Genomic DNA, 21,843 nt, shown 5'->3' on the forward strand with positions numbered 1-21,843 from the left:
CCATCCACTCAAGAAAAAATTGTCCCTTGGCTGAATCTAGTTGATGATCCCTGCACTACAGGAAGGACATTGTTTAGTTTCGATTGATTTAAAGGTGCAGTTTTCTGAAAAATGTATAACTTCTCATAGATTGTAACCCTACTTTACATAAAAGGGGAAATCTGAAATTCCAACAACAACAAAGTGTCACCCTGCCACTGTTTTGGTAAAGAGCTGAGGGATGAACTGGATTAATGAAGCCACTCAAATGTGTAAAGGAAATCACGCTGCTTGATTCCCCTTGATTCGGCTCATACCGAGGCTCGAACTCAGTACCTCTGCCTCGCAAACACACGTGCCCGTCTTCCTGAAGAGTCTTACAAGTTGCACCACCGAAAGCTAGCTATTCGGTGGGGACACTTCAGGCTGGGGAGTGAGTTTCACAGATCCCAATCTGTTACATTCACCCCCCAACAACCCCGGCATTGAGCTAAGCGTAACTGCTGAACCGGGTCACAGCACCATTATAAAGGACAGCATGCTGCTTGCTTAGCAAGTACCTCTTCCCCCTGATTCAGATCATATCAAGGCTTGAACTCAGGACCTCAGCCTCGCAAACACACGTGACAGTCTTCCCAAAGTTTTTTACCAGATGCGTCACCTTAAAACTAGCTATTCGGCAGCGCAAGTGGGGAAATTGTAACCCATTTTGTCTCTGTTTAACGCATTATCTAAATGGGGTTAATTGAAAGCAGAGGTGTGGACTCGAGTCACATGACTTGGACTCGAGTCAGACTCGAGTCCCAAATATGATGACTTGCAACTTGACTTTAACACCAATGACTCGTGACTAAACTTGGACTTGAGCCTTTTGACTCGAACTGACTTGATACCCTCCCCAAGCCCAAATATGAAAAATGATGCTATTAAAAAAATTTGCGCCACATCAAACCGTCATTTAACGGATTACAGTTTGAATCGGACAGCAGCCAATCAATTGTGCCAGCAGAGAAAAAGTTGCGCATGGCAGTGCAGAGGAACGTTGGCGGGTGAATTCAGATGGAGCCCTTGGAAAGATGATACCCCAAATTATTATTTTCGGATATAAAGACAATACTGTAGTCACCAAAAAATTTATTGCAACTTGCAAAACATGCGGGAAGAAAATTATAGACGGAAGCGCAACAACTTCCAACTTTGTTTGACATTTGAAGCTGCACAAAGAACGGTAAGTTGTGGCTAATATAGCCGACAGCTATATATAACTTTGCTAGTGTAGCATGTAGGCTAACGTAACGTTAAATCAATGAGCCTCCACACAGTCATTCAGTGCGGGAACGTAATCATTGCACACAAGATTGAGCTACAACTGGTTAGGCAGTTGGTAGCCTAAATCCTGCCTGATACTGTTACTGCTGTTCCTAAAACCATTGACATATGTTAGCCTACTGTAACCACAGACAGAGAGGGTGTGTGTGTGTGTGTGTGTGTGTGTGTGTGTGTGTGTGTGTGTGTGTAAGGTCGGGTGATTGTGTACAAGCCTACATTGCTCCTATGCGCCCCATAGCAATCCTCGATAGTCGATCCCTATGGGGGGGGGGGGGGGTTCTATTGCAGCGGCTCAATAATTTTTTGATATGCTTACCTCTTACAGATTTGAACAATTCCAGAAGAACAAAAGTGTCAGAAGTGAACCACAAAAGTCTCCAATCTCACAGTTCATGGAGACCCGTGTAGGGCAGTACAGCATGAATCATCCACAGCAGAAAGCTATCAACAAAGCAATACTGTTCGACCTGGTTATCGATTGCAACTTGCCTCTGTCTATTGTGGAAAAAAAGTTTTCATCACTTTCTGTCAATGGTTGACAGTAAGTACAGCCCAGTGTGTCGCAGAACATTGACATCAAAAGTAGAGAACCTTGCTACAGAGAGATGTTAAAAACTGAAAACTCATTTGAGCGACACAGACCAAGTTTCAGTCACAGTGGACATTTGGTCCGACCGAAAGATGAGGGGGTTTGGAATGACCTAACCCTGGAAGACCAGCAAACAGTGGATGCTGCTATTGCAAAAAAAAACAGCGCTCGCAGTGTTTTGCCCACACTCTCCAGCTGGTGGTGGGAGATGGCTTGAAAGAAACAAAAGTGATGACTCCTTCTCTTTCAAAGTTATCAAAAATCAGCTCACTGCTGCATACAAGAACAACATTCAAATTTGGGGAAAGAGGCATGCCTACTGCTGTCAACACAAGATGGAACTCAACACTGAGTAAAGTGAAGGCAGTAATCCAATGTGACCATCTAAAGCTCTGTCATGTTCTAGAAAAGGCTGGGCACAAGGAGTTGTTGTTCACAGTACGGGAGTGGAATAAGTTAAAGGAGTTGGTGGACATCCTGAAGCCATTTGGAGCAACAGATATGACACAGGGGGAGAAGATAGTCACAATCAGTTCTGTTGTTCCCTCTGTCCTGTCCCTAAATCACCACCTGGAGCAGCAGAAGAATCAAGTCCATTTCCTGAGCGGCCTGGTCAGAAGTCTCCATGCATCCCTGAACAAAAGATTTATTGGAATTTCATCAATGTGAAAATGGTCAAGACACAAGATGGAATCCCTGCCCCCTTTTCAGATCCAGTCTACCTCAAAGCAGCTGCCTTGGATCCGGCTTTTTCTCTGATGTGGGTGGAGCAGGTGTGCTGGTCAAGGAGGAGGTGGCACAAAGAGTGAAAGGTAAATATTATTGAGTTGAATGTAACTTTTTCTCATAATTTAATCCAATTGACTGCAACAATAATATTTTTTGTTTAATCCACTGCATCACCAATACTTTAATTCCAACCTTTTTGTTTCTGCTATGCTTTTACATGTTTTGCCAGAACTGATTCTGCAAGATGCTGCAGGGACTGAGCAAGCTGTGCCTCTTGTTGATGAGGAAGAGCGAGAGGACCATAGTCCTGGACAAGAAGAAGAGTTGTTTGCAGCATACTGTAAGAGGCAGAAGAAAGCTGTTGGGATCACTACAGCTAAGTCACTACCTTTACATATGCGAAGGACAGAATGCCCTCTTGTTCTGGGCAATGAATGTGAAGGCTCTTCCTTCACTGTCCCAAGTGGCCATCAGGGTCTTGGCAGTTATTGCCTCCAGTGCTCCGGTGGAGCATGTCTTCAGCCATGTTGGCATCAAACTGTGGCCTCATCATGCACAAATGACTGACAGACTTGTATAAAATGTGGTCTTTTGTAAATACAATGCATCATAGGGCCCTGAGATAAGAGAAAAAAGTAAACTGTTTATGCATTACACACACACACACACGTAGTCTCCATGTTCAGGTTTTATCCCCCATCTTTGGGATCTGTATTTTTTTCTCAGACATTCATGCCAGTGTTCAAATTGTAGGTCTACTTGAAGTTCAGTAGCAGTTGTTTTGATGTACCTTTTAATAAATTATTGTAACTTTATGGCAGGATTGTTTTAGGTGTCAAGAGTATATCTGGAGAGAGAGAGAGCACTCCAATATTTTGTTTTTGTTGTCATACTGATCTGTCTTTCTCATGGCTACCCATGTATTGCCATGGAAATATAAAGTTTATTTGGAAAGTAATAAATATATATATATATATATATATTTAAAAGCATTCATGTTTTGCGTAAATATAATATACTAACTCTTACTCTTGTTAAAAACATGAAATGGTATTACATTTGGTGAAGAGCACATTATGACTTATTTAGGACTCGAAACTCAAAGTTTAGGACTTGAGACTTGACTCGGGACTTGTTGGTCTTGACTTGAGACTTGACTCGGACTTGCCTGTCTTGACTTGGAACTTGAGTGCTAAGACTTGAGACTTACTTGTCACTTGTAAAAACAATGACTTGGTCCCACGTCTGATAGAAAGTGTTATCAATACTTCTTTAGAAATACCTATTGTATGTAATATCATTAAATTCTTCCTAGGACAAACATTGGTTTGTTCTTCTGTTAAAGGTCCCCAAAGCACACACATCCCTGGGTCGCTCGTCTTGCAGCTAGCGACTGGAACGAGCTGCAACAAACACATAAACTGGACAGTTTTATCTCCATCTCTTCATTCAAAGACTTAACCATGGACGACACTCTTACTGACAGTTGTGGCTGTTTTGCGTGATGTATTGTTCTCTCTACCTTCTTGCCCTTTGTGCTGTTGTCTGTGCCCAATAATGTTTGTACCCTGTTTTGTGCTGCTACCATGTTGTGCTGCTGCCATGTTGTGTTGCTACCATGTTGTTGTCATGTTGTGTTGCTACCATGCTGTGTTGTCATGTGTTACTGCCATGCTATGTTGTTGTCTTAGGTATCTCTTTATCTAGTGTTGTGTTGTCTCTCTTGTTGTGATGTGTGTTTTGTCCTATATTTTTAATCTCAGCCCCCGCAGGAGGCCTTTTGCGTTTTGGTAGGCTGTCATTGTAAATAAGAATTTGGTCTTAACTGACTTGCCTATTTAAGTAAAGGTTACATTTAAAAAATACAAAATGAAAGATGTAAAAACCTACTGGGCCATTAATTTACTTGCAAAGTGTTTCAAAATGTATTGCTTTGCTTGATCCATTATGCAGTGGCGTGCACTCCTCCAAATGAATTGGGCACTGCCTCTCACAATCAGTGTCCCTAGTCATCCGACTCCAAAGTTTTTTACTCAGAGTGTGTCTTCATCCATTAGACAAGTTCATTAAAATGAGCGTTTGATTGATGGATGGATAGATAGATACGTATGCTATGTGATCAATCAGATCGTTGCAGAATATTTACTGTGCAGGAAGCAGTTTTTTGTTCACCTGTCAGTATTCAAGTTTGGTGAATTTAGTCTGTGCACAATTACATTTTGTCTCTGAAGGCTACATCTTGGGATGATAACCCCATTCACCCCATATGAATGAATCATTTTATTGTTAAATTTGAAAACCTTATAAAGTAACAAAGGCCAATGGCATGTGTTTGCACAACACTTGACTACAACAACACTTGACTACAACCAGCCCCTCTTCACATGAGGTTGGATATGTGGCAATGATTTTACCTATCAAATGAGATCCCCCGACATTGTCAGCTCTTTTTTCCAAAATGGGTCCCCAGCCTTCTCCTCATGAGTTGCACATACCTGGCTGCATCTCCAGCATAAAATGTATGACTGGTCATGGGGCTTGTTTTGATTTGTCTGAAATCTGTACGAAGTCAAAGAACAGAATGATCCACCCAGGCCCTACCACCCATACCACCCTCAGTTTGGGCCAGCAGCCAAATTCATGCTTTTGTGTGAAACATAGGGGGTTCTCCACCAAAAAGGGAGAGATGCAGCTGCCACCAAAGCAAATTTAAACTGACTAACCACAATTATTGCCGAAGTTTTGCGGGTTGGTGGTCGAAACATTACAAGTGTAGGGTCATCCAAATCGTTTTTTTTCTGGAAGACTCTGGGATGAGATTAAATGATGCCCTAACATCTGCTGTAGGCTAATCCCCCTCCTCCACCACAATACTGACCAAAAAGGCTTGGATTGGCCTATAAGAGACCAGCTGTGCTTTCTGGGTACACTAGGGATGAACATTTTCCCGGTATTTTACAAATGTTCCATCCCGAGAATAAATCACTTTTCTGCCGGGTAACCCGGTATTTCCCGCCAAACCCTGAAGTGTCTATGAAAAGCATTATAAAACATAAAAGTATGTCTAGATTTTATTAGAGTTCTGATCAGCCTGACAATTCAAACCTGACGCTACATGAGCCTGATGAGCCACATATTAAATACATTTTATGAGCCCTACATTAACAACATTTAATGAGCCCAAAAAGCTCAAAGGATTGTGCCATTATCCAATACAAATATGACATAGGCTGCTGCACATTACGCACAACAGAAAAACAAATACATTTCGTTGTCCTTATCTTCATCATTCTAACGAAATCCTTGAATAATATAGGACTATAATTTGATGCAGGAGGCTTTCACTTCTCTTCATGAAGATTGAATGGTTATGGGTCTGAATAAATAACTGCTATAGCCTACCGCCATCGTGTGTTCACTCTTCTTCAAACTACCCAGGAGTTCTATTGGCTGCTGTATTTAACATTCAGCAAAATAGAGCTTGCGTCCCTCTTCGAATAGTCTATTGGTATAATAAATGCTAAAGAAAATTATGTCCAACAAGCTGTCCAACAAGCTGTTTGACTCTAACTTTTCCTGCGTTTTTAAGAAGAGGCCAGAGGAGCATAGGTGCTTGCGTATTGCGCCTCACAAGTCCTCAACTGGCAGCTTCATTAAATAGTACCAGTCTCAACATCAACAGTGAAGAGGCGACTCCGGGATGCTGACCTTCTAGGTAGAGTTGCAAAGAAAAAGCCTAATCTCAGACTGGCCAATAAAAATAAAAGATTAAGATGGGCAAAAAAAACACAGACACTAGACAGATGAACTATGCCTATAAGGCCAGCATACCGGAGTCGCCTCTTCACTGTTGACGTTGAGACTGGTGTTTTGCAGGTGCTATTTAATGAAGCTGCCAGTTGAGGACTTGTGAGGCATCTGTTTCTCAAACTAGACACTTCTAATGTACTTGTCTTCTTGCTCAGTTGTGCACCGGGGCCTCCCACTCCTCTTTCTATTCTGGTTAGAGCCAGTTTGCGCTGTTCTATGAAGGGAGTAGTTCACAGCGTTGTACGAGATCTTCAGTTCCTTGGCAATTTCTCGCATGGAATAGCCTTCATTTCTCAGAACAAGAATAGACTGACGAATTTCAGAAGAAAGTTATTTGTTTCTGGCCATTTTTAACGTGTTATCGAACCCACAAATTCTGATGCTCCAGATACTCAACTAGCATTAAAAAAGGCTAGTTTTATTGGTTCTTTAATCAGAACAACAGTTTTCAGCTGATCTAACATAATTGCAAAAGGTTTTTTTTTCAATTATTAACTTGGATTAGCTAACCCAACCCATTGGAACACAGGAAAGATAGTTGCAGTCATTTCCAGCTACAATAATCATTTACAACATTGAAAATGTCTACACTGTAACGAAACTCCTCTTCATCTGAGGAAGAGTAAGAAGGATCGGACCAATATGCAGCGTGGTAAGTGTCCGTCATAATTTATTGACTGAACGCACAAAACTTAATACAAAGTGAAATGGATGAAACTAAACAGTTCTGTAAGGTGACATACACTAAACAGAAAACAACCACCCACAAACAAGAGTGGGAAAACAGGCTACCTAAGTATGGTTCCCAATCAGAGACAACGATTGACAGCTGCCTCTGATACCAGGCAAAACACATAGAAATACCAAACATAGAACAAAAACATTGAATGCCCACCCCAACTCACGCCCTGACCAACCTAAAATAGAAACATACAAAGGGAACTAAGGTCAGGATGTGACATACACTGTATTTCTGATTAATTTTATGTTATTTTAATGGACAAAAAATGTGCTTTTCTTTCAAAAACAAGGACATTTCTAAGTGACCCCAAACTTTTGAACGGTAGTGTATAGGTAGTGTATATAAATGTATATGCTGCCTTCTCCCTCTAATAGATGTATCTTCCTGCACCTTAGCTGCCTGTTTAGGTGTACGATTGACTCTATTCACCTGATATTTGAAGTTTGAACAGAGTGGAGATGTTTGCTCAGTCTGAGCAGAAGTATAGTATACATATTTGGAATGGAGCCGCAAAACCAATGAGCAGAGAGGGAATGAAATGTGAATATTAATTTTAGTCCTCCCTCTAAAGAGATCAGGGGAACAATAATCCACAAGCAGGTCTTTTACCGGTAAATCCAGGGGTTAATTAGACCACAGCACAATGGAAAGTGAGAGACCAGCTCTCACTCACACCTCATAAAAAGTCATCATGATGCACATAAAGAGCTTGCACGAACACTATAGCACTATACCCCAAATACTCTTCAATTTACACACTCTGTTATGTGTCAATCTACTTATGTGTCCATTATTGTTTTGAGAGTATGCCCATGGTAATGCAATAGGGACAATAATCAACACTTCCAGGGGCGTTGTCAGGTGTGACTTATACAGCCCCACACACATTGACATGATGATACAAGTTGTTATACCAATTTTCAATGTAAATAACAATCTACTTTTGGATTGTAGATTCTGATATTACAGTTCTTGTCTCTTCACCAGGTGAAGGATATTTCAGTCAAAAGTGAAACAGAGGCATGTAAACATTGGGTAAGCCCCCAAGACACTGAGCCACCTATCCCTTCATGAGTTGAGTGGAGAGACCGCAGGACTGATCCACCCACACAGGAGTTTTTTTCAGACAACTTCTCTCATCTTCTATAGCTATAGGGAACTGGGTGGGACTCATAGATCATTTCTTTCATCCAGGGAATAGTTGAAGACTGGTTTGTGATCAGAGACATTTGTTTAGTTTACTCAAACAGAGCTTATGATGTGTCATAGCACAAACACATTTGGGAACCACTATAACAGTTGCCGTTTTTGCCAGTTTATAATTTAGCTCAGCACTCAATTGACCAACAATGCGTTTTTCGAGTCTGTTCACTTAACTTCTCCTTCTACAGTGGGTGAATGAATTTCCTCTATGAAAGTAAGTATGTCCTAATATTACACCTGCATGAGGAAACACTGAGGTCACTTTGCGTGTCCTAGAAGATCGCACATGTAATATAACCGGCATTCCAAATAGTTTTCATAATATCAACACAATATCTGGCCTTGGTAGAGCATGGTGCTTGCAACACCAGGGTTGTGGGTTGACGGTTCTGACTTAGAATATGTTGACAACTTCAAATACCTAGGTGTCTGGTTAGATTGTAAACTCACCTTCCAGACAAACATTAAACATCTCCAATCCAAAATTAAATCCAGAATCTGCTTCCTTCCAGTATTTGTAATTGTCCACATATTCTAAGTCAGAACCGTCCAAAGTAGTGATGCTAGTCGGGTGGGCGGGTGCGGGAAACAATCGGTTGAAGAGCATGCATTTAGTTTTACTAGCATTTAAAAGCAGTTGGAGGCCACGGAAGGAGTGTTGTATGGCATTGAAGCTCGTTTGGAAGTTTGTTAACACTGTGTCCAAAGAAGGGCCAGATGTATACAGAATGGTGTCGTCTGTGTAGAGGTGGCTTAGAGAATCCAGCAGGAGGAGCGACATTATTGATATATACAGAGAAAAAGAGTCCCTGTGGCACCCCCAAAGAGACTGCCAGAGGTCCGGACAACAGGCCCTCCGATTTGACACATTGAACTCTATCTGAGAAGCAGAGGGTGAACCAGGCAAGGCAGTCATTTGAGAAACCAAGGCAGTTGAGTCTGCCAATAAGAATGCGGTGATTGACAGAGTCGAAAGCTTTGGCCAGGTCTACACAGTATGCACAGACGGCTGCACAGTACTGTCTTTTATCGATGGTGGTTATGATATCGTTTAGGACCTTGAGTGTGGCTGAGGTGCACCCATGACCAGCTCTGAAGCCAGATTGCATAGCAGGGAAGGTACGGTGGGATTCGAATTGGTCAGTGATCTGTTTGCTAACTTGGCTTTCGAAGACCTTCGAAAGGCAGGGTAGGATAGAGTAGGATAGCAGTTTGGGTCTAGAGTGTCTCCCCCTCTGAAGAGGGGGATGACCGCGGCAGCTTTCCAATATTTGGTGATCTCAGATGATACAAAATAATGGTTGAACATTCTAGTTATAGGGGTTGCAACAATTTTGGCAGATAATTTTAGAAAGAGAAGGTCCAGATTGTCTAGCCCAGCTGATTTGTAGGGATCCAGATTTTGCAGCTTTTTCTGAACATCAGCTGTCTGGATTTCGGTGAAGGAGAAGCGGGGAGGACTTGGGCAAGTTGCTGCAGGGGGTGCTGAGCTGTTGGCTAGGGTAGGGGTAGCCAGGTGGAAAGCATGGCCAGCCGTAGAAAAATGCTTATTGAAATAATTGATTATCGTAGATTTATCGGTGGTGACAGTGTTTCCTAGCCTCAGTGCAGTGGGCAGCTGGGAGGAGGTGCTCTTACTCCATGGACTTTACAGTGTCCCAACACCTTTTGGAATTAGTGCTACAGGATGCACATTTCTGGTTTAAAAAGCTAGCCTTTGCTTTCCTAACTGACTGAGTATATTGGTTCCAGCAGAGGTGTATTTAGAGGACAAGTTGGTCAGGATGATATCTAAGAGGGTGTCCATGGTTACGGATTTAGGGTTACACCTGGTAGGTTCCTTAATAATCTGTGTGAGATTGAGGGCATCAAGCTTAGATTGTAGGACCGCTGTGGTGTTAAGCATATCCCAGTTTAGGTCACCTAACAGTATGAACTCTGAAAATAGATGGGGAGCAATCAATTCACATATGGTGTCCAGGGCACAGTTTGGGGCTAAACTAGTTTGGGGCTAGACACAATGGTGATAGACTAGTTTCTTGAAAGGTGGATTTTTAAAAGTAGAATCTCAAATTGTTTGGGTACAGACCTGGATTGTGTGACAGAACTCTGCAAGGTATCCCTGCAGAAGATTGCATCTCCGCTCCCTTTGGCAGTTCTGTCTTGTGGGAAGATGTTAGGGATGGAAATTTCAGGATTTTTGGTGACCTTCCTAAGCCATGATTAGCTAGGACATCAGGGTTGGCGGAGTGTGCTAAAGCAGTGAATAAAACAAACTTAGGGAGGAGGCTTCTAATGTTAACATGCATGGTATCAAGGCTTTTACGGTTACAGAAGTCAACAAATGAGAGCGCCTGGGGAATGGGAGTGGTGCTGGGGGCGGCAGGGCCTGGGTTAACTTCTACATCACCAGAGGAACAGAGGAGGAGTAGGATAAGGGTTTACGGCTAAAGGCTATAAGAACTGGTCATCTGGTGCGTTTGGAACAGAGAGTAAAAATAGCAGATTTCTGGGTGCGGAAGAATAGATTCAAGGTATAATGTACAGACAAGGGTATGGTAGGATGTGGAGGAAAACCTAGGCATTGAGGGACAATGAGATAAGTTTTGTCTCTAGAGGCACCAGTTAAACCAGGTGAGGTCACCGCATGCGTGGGGGGTGGAAAAAAAGGGTTATCTAAGGCATATTCGACAGGGCTCGGGGCTCTGCAGTGAAATAAGAAAATAATCACTAACCAAAACAGTGCAATTATGTTAGCACAGCTGAAAACTTTTGTTCTGATTAAAGAAGCAATAAAACTGTCCTTCTTTGGACTAGTTGAGTATCTGGAGCATCAGCATTTGTGGGTTCAATTACAGGCTCAAAATGGACAAAAACAAATAACTTTCTTCCGAAACTCGTCACTCTATTCTTGTTCTGAGAAATTAAGGCTATTCATGCGAGAAATTGCCAAGAAACTTAAGATATTGTACAACGCTTTGTAGTACTCCCTTCACAGAACAGCGCAAACTGTCTCTAACCAGAATAGAAAGAGGGGTGGAAGTGCACAACTGAGCAAGATGACAAGTACATTAAAGTGTCTAGTTTGAGAAACAGATTCCTCACAAGTCCTCAACTGGCAGCTTCATAAATAGTACCTGCAAAACACCAGTCTCAATGTCAACAGTGATGAGGCGACTCTGGGATGCTGGCCTTCTAGGCAGATTTGCAAAGAAAAAGCCATATCTCAGACTGGCCAATAAAAATAAAACATTAAGATGGGCAAAAGAACGCAGACACTGGACAGAGGAAGATTGTAAAAAAGTGTTATGGACAGACGAATCTAAGTTTGAGGTGTTCGGATCACAAAGAAGAACATTCGTGAGACACATTTTTTTTTAAAGATGCTGGAGGAGTGCTTGACACAATCTGTCAAGCATGGTGGAGTTAATGTAATGGTCTGGGGGTGCTTTGGTGGTGCTAAAGCGGGATATTTGTTCAGGGTAAAAGGGGTCTTGAAGAAGGAAGGATATCACTCAATTTTGCAACGCCATGCCATACCCTGTGGACAGCGCTTAATTGGAGCCAATTTCCTCCTACAACAGGACAATGACCCAAAGCACAGCTTAAAACTACGCACAAACTATTTACAGTGCCTTGCGAAAGTATTCGGCCCCCTTGAACTTTGCGACCTTTTGCCACATTTCAGGCTTCAAACATAAAGATATAAAACTGTATTTTTTTGTGAAGAATCATCAACAAGTGGGACACAATCATGAAGTGGAACGACATTTATTGGATATTTCAAACTTTTTTAACAAATCAAAAACTGAAAAATTGGGCGTGCAAAATTATTCAGCCCCCTTAAGTTAATACTTTGTAGCGCCACATTTTGCTGCGATTACAGCTGTAAGTCGCTTGGGGTATGTCTCTATCAGTTTTGCACATCGAGAGACTGAAATGTTTTCCCATTCCTCCTTGCAAAACAGCTCGAGCTCAGTGAGGTTGGATGGAGAGCATTTGTGAACAGCAGTTTTCAGTTCTTTCCACAGATTTAGGTCTGGACTTTGACTTGGCCATTCTAACACCTGGATATGTTTATTTTTGAACCATTCCATTGTAGATTTTGCTTTATGTTTTGGATCATTGTCTTGTTGGAAGACAAATCTCCTTCCCAGTCTCAGGTCTTTTGCAGACTCCATCAGGTTTTCTTCCAGAATGGTCCTGTATTTGGCTCCATCCATCTTCCCATCAATTTGAACCATCTTCCTTGTCCCTGCTGAAGAAAAGCAGGCCCAAACCATGATGCTGCCACCACCATGTTTGACAGTGGGGATGGTGTGTTCAGCTGTGTTGCTTTTACGCCAAACATAACGTTTTGCATTGTTGCCAAAAAGTTCAATTTTGGTTTCATCTGACCAGAGCACCTTCTTCCACATGTTTGGTGTGTCTCCCAGGTGGCTTGTGGCAAACTTTAAACGACACTTTTTATGGATATCTTTAAGAAATGGCTTTCTTCTTGCCACTCTTCCATAAAGGCCAGATTTGTGCAATATACGACTGATTGTTGTCCTATGGACAGAGTCTCCCACCTCAGCTGTAGATCTCTGCAGTTCATCCAGAGTGATCATGGGCCTCTTGGCTGCATCTCTGATCAGTCTTCTCCTTGTATGAGCTGAAAGTTTAGAGGGACGGCCAGGTCTTGGTAGATTTGCAGTGGTCTGATACTCCTTCCATTTCAATATTATCGCTTGCACAGTGCTCCTTGGGATGTTTAAAGCTTGGGAAATCTTTTTGTATCCAAATCCGGCTTTAAACTTCTTCACAACAGTATCTCGGACCTGCCTGGTTTGTTCCTTGTTCTTCATGATGCTCTCTGTGCTTTTAACGGAACTCTGAGACTATCACAGTGCAGGTGCATTTATACGGAGACTTGATTACACACAGGTGGATTGTATTTATCATCATTAGTCATTTAGGTCAACATTGGATCATTCAGAGATCCTTTCCACTTCATGATTGTGTCCCACTTGTTGTTGATTCTTCACAAACAAATACAGTTTTATATCTTTATGTTTGAAGCCTGAAATGTGGCAAAAGGTCGCAAAGTTCAAGGGGGCCGAAAACTTTCGCAAGGCACTGTAGGTAAGAAGCAGTCAACTGGTATTCTGTCTTTAATGGAGTGGCCAGCACAGTGACGGGATCTCAACCCTAGCTTGACCGTATGGTATGTAACAAGTGCCCAAGCCAATCCAACTTGTGGGAGGTACTTCAAGAAGCATGGGGCCCAATTTTTCAGTTTTTGATTTGTTAAAAAAGTTTGAAATATCCAATAAATGTCTTTCCACTTCATGATTGTGTCCCACTTGTTGTTGATTCTTCACAAAAAAATACAGTTTTATATCTTTATGTTTGAAGCCTGAAATGTGGCAAAAGGTCGCAAAGTTCAAGGGGGCCGAAAACTTTCGCAAGGCACTGTAGGTAAGAAGCAGTCAACTGGTATTCTGTCTTTAATGGAGTGGCCAGCACAGTGACGGGATCTCAACCCTAGCTTGACCGTATGGTATGTAACAAGTGCCCAAGCCAATCCAACTTGTGGGAGGTACTTCAAGAAGCATGGGGCGAAATCTCTTCAGATTACCTCAACAAATTGACAACGAGAATGTCAAAGGTCTACAAGGCTGTAATTGCTGCAAATTGAGGATTCTTTGACGAAAGCAACATTTGAAGGACACAATTATTATTTAAATTAAAAATCATTATATAACGTCATCGTATTGACTATATTTCCTATTCATTTTGCAACTAATTTCATGTATGTTTTCATGGAAAACAGGGACATTTCTAAGTGACCCCAAACTTTTGAACAGTAGTTTATATAAACTCAGCAAAAAAAGAAACGTCCTCTCACTGTCAACTGCGTTTATTTTCATCATTATTTTCAACTTAACATGTGTAAATATTTGTATGAACATAACAAGATTCAACAACTGAGACATTAACTGAACAAGTTCCACAGACATGTGACTAACAGAAATGGAATAATGCGTCCCTGAACAAAGGGGGGGGGGGGGGGTCGAAATCTAAATTAACAGTCCGTATCTGCTGTGGCCACCAGCTGCATTAAGTACTGCAGTTCATCTGCTCCATATGGACTGCACCAGATTTGCCAGTTCTTGCTGTGAGATGTTACCCCACTTATCCACCAAGGCACCTGCAAGTTCCCGGACATTTCTGTGAGGAATGGCCCTAGCACCTCACCCTCCGATCCAACAGGTCCCAGATGTGCTAAATGGGATTGAGATCCGGGCTCTTCGCTGGCCATGGCAGAACACTGACATCCCTGTCTTGCAGAAAATCACGCACAGAACGAGCAGTATGGCTGGTGGTATTGTCATGCTGGAGGGTCATGTCAGGATGAGCCTGCAAGAAGGGTACCACATGACGGACCCTCCACCTCCAGATCGATCCCGCTCCAGAGTACAGGCCAAGGTGTGAGGCTCATTCCTTCGACGATAAACGCAAATCCGACCATCACCCCTGGTGAGACAAAACCATGACTCGTCAGTGAAGAGCACGTTTTGCCAGTCCTGTCTGGTCCAGCGACGATGGGTTTGTGCCCATAGGCGACATTGTTGCCAGTGATGTCTGGTGAGGACCTGCCTTACAACAGGCCTACAAGCCCTCAGTCCAGCCTCTCTCAGCCTATTGCAGACTGTCTGAGCACTAATGGAGGGATTGTGCGTTGCTGGTGTAACTCGGGCAGTTGATGTTGCCATCCTGTACCTGTCCCGCAGGTGTGATGTTTGGATGTACCAATCCTGTGCAGGTGTTGTTACACATGGTCTGCCACTGCGAGGACAATCAGCTGTCAGTCCTGTCTCCCCGTAGAGCTGTTTTAGGCATCTCATAGTATGGACATTGCAATTTATTACCCTGGCCACATCTTGCAGCATGCCTAAGGCACATTCGCGCAGATGAGCAAGGACCTTTTGCAGAGTCAGTAGAAAGGCCTCTTTAGTGTCTTAAATGTTGATAACTGTGACCTTAATTGCCTACCGTCTGTAAGCTGTTAGTGTCTTAACGACCGTTCCACAGGTGCATGTTCATTCATTTATTATGGTTCATTGTTCAAGCATTGGAAACAGTGTTTAAACCCTTTACAATGAAGATCTGTGAAGTTATTCTGATTTTTACGAATTATCTTTGAAAGACAGGGTCCTGAAAAAGGGACGTCTCTTTTTTTTACTGAGTTTATATTTAATCTTACATGGATGGACAAATGCCAAAAAATCCATCTCCATATTCTCTGTGGACGTTATCTCTCATTGAGAAATCTACTGTGAGTGGCAGCTGCATTGATACAGAGTGTGCACCGTATTATACGGTTAATCTCCATTAGACCACCCTACTATGGACTGACTACTATGGATTGACCTGCTGGGCCACTGAGGAGAGAGGAGGTATAGGCCAAGAACTGGAAGTCCGTCCCTGTCATGAGCAATGTCAATGAGTGAAAAAAATTAGGGAGAAATCTAAATTTGTTTCATGCTGAAATGTTATTAGGGGTGAAAGCAGAGCTCTAATCCTATTTTAATCGCAGTGGGATTTATTAAACAGAAGCAGCAGGTTTAAATCTCAACAGATTACACGCCAGGCCTAAGGAGAGGCAGAGAGGCCCAGTGAGCTTGTGTAATCAAGTGCACTTAAGGTGATGCAGTCCTCCTTTCTGTGGTCGCCATTCAGACGAAGCTGTCCCACCCTGGAAGGAAGACAGGGAGTAAAATGTATTTGCTACGACGGTTTTTGGATCACTTAATTCATTCAACTCATGGGAATGCATAGAAACTCAAATAAATGATTAGAAAAATCCCCATTATGAAGATCCTCTACATATTTTTTTATTTATGAATTTAGTTGAGTGAGTTTATGTGGTATGGTATTAACCCCAACTCTCTTTTGACCAAACAGTCTATTGACATCCTGTGTATATTTGTGTAGCTTCTGCGCTCCCCAGGATCATGGCATGGATTATTGAAACTTTGATTGATGGGGGAGAAAGGGGGAGAATGGGTGAGTTGATGAGCGAGGGGAATCGAACGATGCATAATTATGTAATCACCAATTGTGACTGAAGAACAGGACAGGCCTTTCTATTTGATTGATCTATTCCAGTGGTCACTAACCAGTCGATCGCAACACATTGTGATTGTAATGACATTATTGTTTTGTGCTGTTTTTCACTATTTATCAAGCACACTTGGCGCTTTTAAGGATGTTAAGGATACTGATGTTTTCATCATTTGAAGCATGTCTTGCTGACCATGCCTCTTGCTGGTTGGGGTATGTGTGTTTTCATTTTGTTGGTATAAAAATAAGCTCTTACAGCATTCTCTTCCAATGTTGTTACAAAGGCACTTCACAAATAAAATGTATTGAACACTTGAATTCTTGTGTTTGTGTTTTTTTGTTTTAACAGTAAATAATATGGCTCAGTTTTCCTACCTGGGGAAAATTAGCAGGATTTTCTCCATTGAAAATGGGACTGGGATTTTTTTTTTACTTTGTTTTGCTCTGAGACAAAAAAACAATTGGAAAATGGGCTTTAATCTTTGAAATAGCTAACTTCATACAAGTGCAATCTGTCAACTTTCAGTAGTGTTAGCACATTACTGCCATCTAGTGGATGAAACATGTTACAATACAGGGGCAATCTATACAATCAGTGAAAGGTTTCTTTAAGAAATGGCTTTCTTCTTGCCACTCTTCCATAAAGGCCAGATTTGTGCAATATACGACTGATTGTTGTCCTATGGACAGAGTCTCCCACCTCAGCTGTAGATCTCTGCAGTTCATCCAGAGTGATCATGGGCCTCTTGGCTGCATCTCTGATCAGTCTTCTCCTTGTATGAGCTGAAAGTTTAGAGGGACGGCCAGGTCTTGGTAGATTTGCAGTGGTCTGATACTCCTTCCATTTCAATATTATCGCTTGCACAGTGCTCCTTGTGATGTTTAAAGCTTGGGAAATCTTTTTGTATCCAAATCCGGCTTTAAACTTCTTCACAACAGTATCTCGGACCTGCTTGGTGTGTTCCTTGTTCTTCATGATGCTCTCTGCGCTTTTAACGGACCTCTGAGACTATCACATTGCAGGTGCATTTATACAGAGACTTGATTACACACAGGTGGATTGTATTTATCATCATTAGTCATTTAGGTCAACATTGGATCATTCAGAGATCCTCACTGAACTTCTGGAGAGAGTTTGCTGCACTGAAAGTAAAGGGGCTGAATAATTCTGCACGCCCAATTTTTCAGTTTTTGATTTGTTAAAAAAGTTTGAAATATCCAATAAATATCGTTCCACTTCATGATTGTGTCCCACTTGTTGTTGATTCTTCACAAAAAAATACAGTTTTATATATTTGTGTTTGAAGCCTGAAATGTGGCAAAAGGTCGCAAAGTTCAAGGGGGCCGAATACTTTCGCAAGGCACTGTACCTTTACCACCTGGGGGTGGCCAGTCAGAAAGTCCAGGATCCAGTTGCAGAAGGAGGTGTTTAGTCCCAGGGTCCTTAGCTTAGTGATGAGCTTTGTGATCACTATGGTGTTGAAAGTTGAGCTGTAGTCAATGAACAGCATTCTCACATACAGTGGGGAGAACAAGTATTTGATACACTGACGATTTTGCAGGTTTTCCTACTTACAAAGCATGTAGAGGTCTGTAATTTGTTATCATAAGTACACTTCAACTGTGAGAGACGGAATCTAAAACAAAAATACAGAACATCACATTGCATGATTTTTAAGTAATTAATTTGCATTCTATTGTATGACATAAGTATTTGATACATCAAAAAAGCAGAACTTAATATTTGGTACAGAAACCTTTGTTTGCAATTACAGAGATCATACGTTTCCTGTACTTCTTGACCAGGTTTGCACACACTGCAGCAGGGATTTTGTCCCACTCTTCCATACAGACCTTCTCCATATACTTCAGGTTTCGGGGCTGTCTCTGGGAAATACGTAATTTCAGCTCCCTCCAAAGATTTTATATTGGGTTCAGGTCTGGAGACTGGCCAGGCCACTCCAGGACCTTGAGATGCTTCTTACGGAGCCACTCCTTAGTTGCCCTGGCTGTGTGTTTCGGGTCATTGTCATGCAGGCTGTCCATCCTCCCCTCAATACAGTGCAGTCGTCCTGTCCCCTTTGCAGAAAAGCATCCCCAAAGAATGATATTTCCACCTCCATGCTTCACGGTTGGGATTGTGTTATTGGGGTGTACTCATCCTTCTTCTTCCTCCAAACACAGCGAGTGGAGTTTAGACCAAAAAGCTCTATTTTTGTCTCATCAGACCACATGACCTTCTCCCATTCCTCCTCTGGATCATCCAGATGGTCATTGGCAAACTTCAGAAGGGCCTGGACATGCGCTGGCTTGAGCAGGGGTACCTTGCGTGTGCTGCAGGATTTTAATCCATGACGGCGTAGTGTGTTACTAATGGGACTGTGGTCCCAGCTCTCTTCAGGTCATTGACCAGGTCCTGCCGTGTAGTTCTGGGCTGATCCCTCACCTTCCTCATGATCATTGATGCCCCACGAAGTGAGATTTTGCATGGAGCCCCAGACCGAGGGTGATTGACCGTCATCTTGAACTTCTTCCATTTTCTAATAATTGCGCCAACAGTTGTTGCCTTCTCACCAAGTTGCTTACCTATTGTCCTGTAGCCCATCCCAGCCTTTTGCAGGTTTACAATTGTATCCATGATGTCCTTACACAGCTCCCTGGTCTGGGACATTGTGGAGAGGTTGGAGTCTGTTTGATTGCGTGTGTGGACAGGTGTCTTTTATACAGGTAACGAGTTCAAACAGGTGCAGTTAATACAGGTAATGAGTGGAGAACAGGAGGGCTTCTTAAAGAAAGACTAACAGGTCTGTGAGAGCCGGAATTCTTACTGGTTGGTAGGTGATCAAATACTTATGTCATGCAATAAAATGCAAATGAATCACTTAAAAATCATATAATGTGATTCTCTGGATTTTTGTTTTAGATTCCGTCTCTCACAGTTGAAGTGTACCTATCATAAAAATTACAGACCTCTACATGCTTTGTAAGTAGGAAAACCTGCAAAATCGGCAGTGTATCAAATACTTGTTCTCCCCACTGTAGGTGTTCCTTTTGTCCAGGTGGGGAAGGGCAGTGTGGAATGCAATTGAGGTTGCGTCCTCTGTGGATCTATTGGGGCGGTATGCGAATTGGAGTGGATCTAGGGTTTCCAGGATGATGGTGTTGATGTGAGCCATGACTAGCCTTTCAAAGCACTTCATGGCTACAGACGTGAGCGGTAGTCATTTAGGCAGGTTACCTTGGCATTCTTGGGCCTGCTTGAAACATGTAGGTATTACAGACTCGGTCAGGGAGAGGTTGAAAATGTCAGTGAAGACACTTGCCAGTTGATCCGCCTTGTGAATGTAGACCTGTTTAAGATCTTGCTCACATCGGCTACGGAGAGTGTGATCAAACAGTCATCCGGAACAGCTGGTGCACTCATGTACGCTTCAGTGTTGCTTGCCGAAGCGAGCATAAAAGGCATTTAGTCCGTCTGGTAGGCTCACGTCACTGGGCAACTCGCGGCTGGGTTTCCCTTTGTAGTCTGTAATAGTTTGCAAGCCCTGCCACATCCGAGCCGTTGTAGTAGGATTCAATCTTATCCTGTATTGATGCTTTGCCTGTTTGATGGTTCGTCTAAGGGCATATTGTGATTTCGTATAAGCGTCCGGATTAGTGTCCTTCTCCTTGAAAGCGGCAGACTCTAGCCTTTAGCTATGTGTGTATTTTGCCTGTAATCCATGGCTTCTGGTTGGGATATGTACGTACGGTCATTTTGGGGACCGATGTCATCGTTGCACTTATTAATGAAGCCAGTGACTGAGGTGGTATACTCCTCAATGCCATCGGATGAATCCCAGAATATATTTCAGTCTGTGCTAATATAACAGTCCTGTAGCTTAGCATCTGCGTCATCTGACCACTTCCATATTGAGCAAGTCACTGGTACTTCCTGCTTTAGTTTTTGCTTGAAAGGAGCAATCAGGAGTATAGAATTTTTGTCAGATTTTCCAAATTAACGGCGAGGGAGAGCTTGGTACGCATCTCTGTGTGTGGAGTAAAGGTGGTCTGGAGTTTGTTTTTCCTCTGATTGCATATGTGACATGCTGGTAGAAATGAGGTCAAACAAATGTAAGTTTTTCTGCATCAATCTCCCTGGCCACTAGGAGCGTCGCTTATGGATGAGCATTTTCTTGTTTGCTTATGGTCTTATACAGATTGTTGAGGTCGGTTTGTGGTGGTTAATAACCAGCTACAAAAAATATAGATGAAAATTCTCTTGGTGGATAGACAGTGGGGTCTACAGCTTATCATAAGGAACTCTACCCCAGGCAAGCAAAACCTTGAGTTAAGAGCACCAGCTCTTTTGACAAATAGACATAGGCACACCCCTCATCTTACCATAGGTAGCTGTTCTGTCTTGCCGGTGCACGGAAAACCCAGCCAACTGTATATTATTTATGTCGTCGTTCAGACAGACTCGGTGAAACATGAGATATTAAAGTTTTTAATGTCCCGTTGGTAGCATAGTTGCATATGCACATCCATTGACTAAGAGCAAGTGCTGGATATAAAACATTTATCAAAGTACTAGTACTTACACCTGGTCATGCCAAATATAAGGAGAATCCTGACAGTGAGCTTAGTTGAATAGACCTTTCAATGTACCAATGGTGTCACACAGCTCAGTGACGTGTGCTTTTACAAGAAATTTAAAGGATGCCAAGCTGTTGGCAGAATTTGGAAAATTTCTGCCTGTGACAAAGCAGTTTTGAGGAGCTAATATTAGGAACCATTTTGAGCTATTATTCTTATAATTTACAGTACATATGGCCAGCAGATTGCTGATAAATCATTTGTATTTGTATTTATTATGGATCCTTCCTGGGGTCCAGCAAAATTAAGGCAGTTTATACCATTTTAAAAACATTACAATACATTCACAACACACCTTGTGCCCTCAGGCCCCTACTCCAACAGTACTAATGTGTATGTATAGGGCCTATGTTATCGTGTGTGTGTGTGTATATGCAAGTGTTTGTGCCAATGTTTATGTTGCTTCACAGTCCCCGCTGTTCCATAAGGTGTTTTTTTAATCTGTTTTTGAAATCTAATTTTACTGCTTGCATCAGTTACTTGATGTGGAATAGAGTTCCATGTAGTTAAGGCTCTATGAGGTACTGTGTGTCTCCTATAGTCTGTTCTAGACTTGGGGATTGTGAAGAGAACTCTTGTGGCATGTCTTGTTTTATCAACCTCATTACAAATATGGCTTACCGGTAGTGGCCTGCATTATGTAAGGCACAAGAGTAAGGGATTTGTTTTCTCTCACATTAACAAAAAACTCATATTGATAAACACCTAAAAAGCT

At 42.3% G+C, this 21,843-nt stretch overlaps 1 pseudogene; it reads left to right on the plus strand.

Moving 5' to 3' along the window:
• The first annotated feature begins 1,602 nt into the window (after nucleotides 1-1,602).
• Nucleotides 1,603-21,843, plus strand: part of LOC149980896 (uncharacterized) — a 42,395-nt pseudogene continuing 22,154 nt past the window's right edge.

The sequence above is a fragment of the Oncorhynchus mykiss genome, chromosome 9 (assembly GCF_057628025.1).
Source record: "Oncorhynchus mykiss isolate SJ-2025 chromosome 9, ASM5762802v1, whole genome shotgun sequence".
NCBI classification, from domain to species: domain Eukaryota; kingdom Metazoa; phylum Chordata; class Actinopteri; order Salmoniformes; family Salmonidae; genus Oncorhynchus; species Oncorhynchus mykiss.